The sequence below is a fragment of the Portunus trituberculatus genome, chromosome 27 (genome assembly GCF_017591435.1).
Source record: "Portunus trituberculatus isolate SZX2019 chromosome 27, ASM1759143v1, whole genome shotgun sequence".
Lineage (NCBI taxonomy): Eukaryota > Metazoa > Arthropoda > Malacostraca > Decapoda > Portunidae > Portunus > Portunus trituberculatus.
Genome location: NC_059281.1, coordinates 14,314,902 through 14,317,401, shown reverse-complemented (window position 1 = coordinate 14,317,401; position 2,500 = coordinate 14,314,902). Strand labels below are relative to the sequence as shown.

General features: G+C 43.9%; 1 protein-coding gene across 2 annotated transcripts in view; it reads left to right on the top strand.

The window, feature by feature from the left end:
• Positions 1-2,500, top strand: part of LOC123509523 — a 27,077-nt gene that overhangs the window by 13,726 nt on the left and 10,851 nt on the right. The window lies entirely within an intron of this gene.

Here is a 2,500-nt window from a genome sequence, read left to right as displayed (position 1 = left end):
ATTTTCTTTTCCTCCCCTTCATATATCTTTCACACGTCCCTCCTTGCCATCTACCCTTCCTCTTCTGTCTTTCACCGGCTTGCTCTCTTCCTTCATCCCACTCATGGCCATCATTAATCCCCCTCTTTCTTCTACCCTTGCTTGCTTCATTCACTCACTCATGACTGTGGGAGGCCCGGATATAAAAGTCCTCTCATCCGGAGCTAGTGAGGGAGGGAAAAGTTGGCAGTGTTTGTTGTGGTTTTGAGCAAGGGTGAGAAGGACGTGCCTGGCAGACTCACTCACTGTCTGACTGCTTGCTTCCTTGCTTCGGGAGACGAGAGAGAGGATGGCAGCTCTGTTCATGGCTAGATTGGGTTGCTTGAATGAATGGATAGTTAAAAGAAGGGATGATATGTTTCTTGTTCCTTGTTGGTTATTGGTTGAGTGAGTTGAGAGGAAGGGAGGCTGGAGGACAGGAAATAGGGCAGACTGATTGATAACTGAGTAGCTGGAACTTGAAATAGAATGATAGCGTTTGATAAGTTCACACGGATTTGGCTAACAGGAAGAAAACCAAACTCGTTATAAGAGATTTTTTTTATCATTTGAGTGGGAAAGAATAACAGATTGTATGGATGAATGACTGACAGCGAAGATAACACTAAACACGCTATTCCGCTGACGAGGGTTAGAACTTACAACGCAGCACCCTTACTCGAACTCCGAAACTTCAAACCACCAGGCAAACACTATACTATGCAGAGAGCCAGCCTGCCCTGCCCACTCCTGACAGGGTAACTGATGAGATTAGTGTTTAAAGAGTTAAATGATGTACTGAAGGAGCGGATTAATAGAGGAGCCATCATTTCATTGGGTTCTTTGTTACTTTGATAGCCTAATGACTGGGCGGCGGCTGGTGAATGGGGAGGTGAATTAGTGAGTAGATGAATGGTCGGCTGGCAGAAGGCACGAGTTATTGGATGATTGCATGAGTAAGATATTGGGTAGCTATATTTGGGTGATGGAATGACTTACTGCCCGGCTGACTGCATCACTTGGAGAGGAGAAAGACGAGTAGACAGATGACTTGTTTGCTAGTTGACTAGTTGACTGACTGACTGACTGACGGCTGACTGATAAGAAAAACCTGTTTGCTATAGATGACTTGAGTTACATGACTTACTCCTTGACTTACTGGGCTGACTCACTGCATGACTTGGAGAAGAGAAAGATTACATTATGGGTCACTGAGTAAATGGTGGATTGAATAACCGCATGACTTTTAGAAGAGATAAACAGCATTCACACTGACTGACCGGCTGACTCCATGGCTTACAGAACAGATCACTCGCATACTAATTGACAAACTGACTGACTTGTAACTGACAGACATGCAGTTATATGCAATAAAGTTGAATGACTGACTAAACAACTAACTAGCTGCTTAGGAATTCATTGTCTGGCGCCACAATAGCTAAGTATGGCGTTGGTTGCCGGCTGACTGAGGAAGAGTGGGGAGCTGTAATGATTGGCGGTGAATGGGAGGCTGGGTGGGTGTCTAGTGTGGCTACTAAGAGGAGGGACGGATGGATAGCATGTTCTTTGAAACCTTCATTATCGTGGCTGTCTCGTTCGCGCCAAATTCGGGGAAAGGAACCAAGGGCAAAAACGCTATGAAAGGAGAAACCACGAATGAGGAGAAAGAGAGAGAAACTGAGGGTACAAAAAAAGTGGTAAAAGGAGGGAAAGGAGGAGTTTCAGAGGAGGGAGAGGTGGAGGAATGGAGGGAGATTAATCCATGTCTAGACGGTGGAGGTGTTAAGTATATCTATAGAAACGTAGCAAGGAGAGATCGTACAATTTGGGCATCTCAGCATTGGTTGGACTTGACTGTCTATCACTTTGCAGGCTCCTCTCTCTCTCTCTCTCTCTCTCTCTCTCTCTCTCTCTCTCTCTCTCTCTCTCTCTCTCTCTCTCTCTCTCTCTCTCTCTCTCTCTCTCTCTCTCTCTGATATTGCTTTTTGTTCTCTCTCTCTCGTACTCTTTAGGAATTTGTCAATCTTTTTTCTCCCCTTTTTTCTCATTACGTCTCTCTCTCTCTCTCTCTCTCTCTCTCTCTCTCTCTCTCTCTCTCTCTCTCTCTCTCTCTCTCTCTCTCTCTCTCTAAGTGGGGGCAGAGATAGACGAGCTTACATAAACGCGTCATATAGTGTGTGTGTGTGTGTGTGTGTGTGTGTTTGACCCTTGCGTGGGGTCCTTTGTCAAGTGCCTCCATTTAGATCTCATTCTTCTCGTATTTCTTTTATTAACTCTCTCTCTCTCTCTCTCTCTCTCTCTCTCTCTCTCTCTCTCTCTCTCTCTCTCTCTCTCTCTCTCTCTTGCTTGTTAAGATAATTTCTTTTAGTATTATATTTCGTCTCTTTGTTATTCTATTGTTGACTGTTTTGTCTTTTCGTTTATCTTATTTTTATTTATATATGTGTTGTAGTTTTCTTCTTTTCTTTTTAATATTATTTTT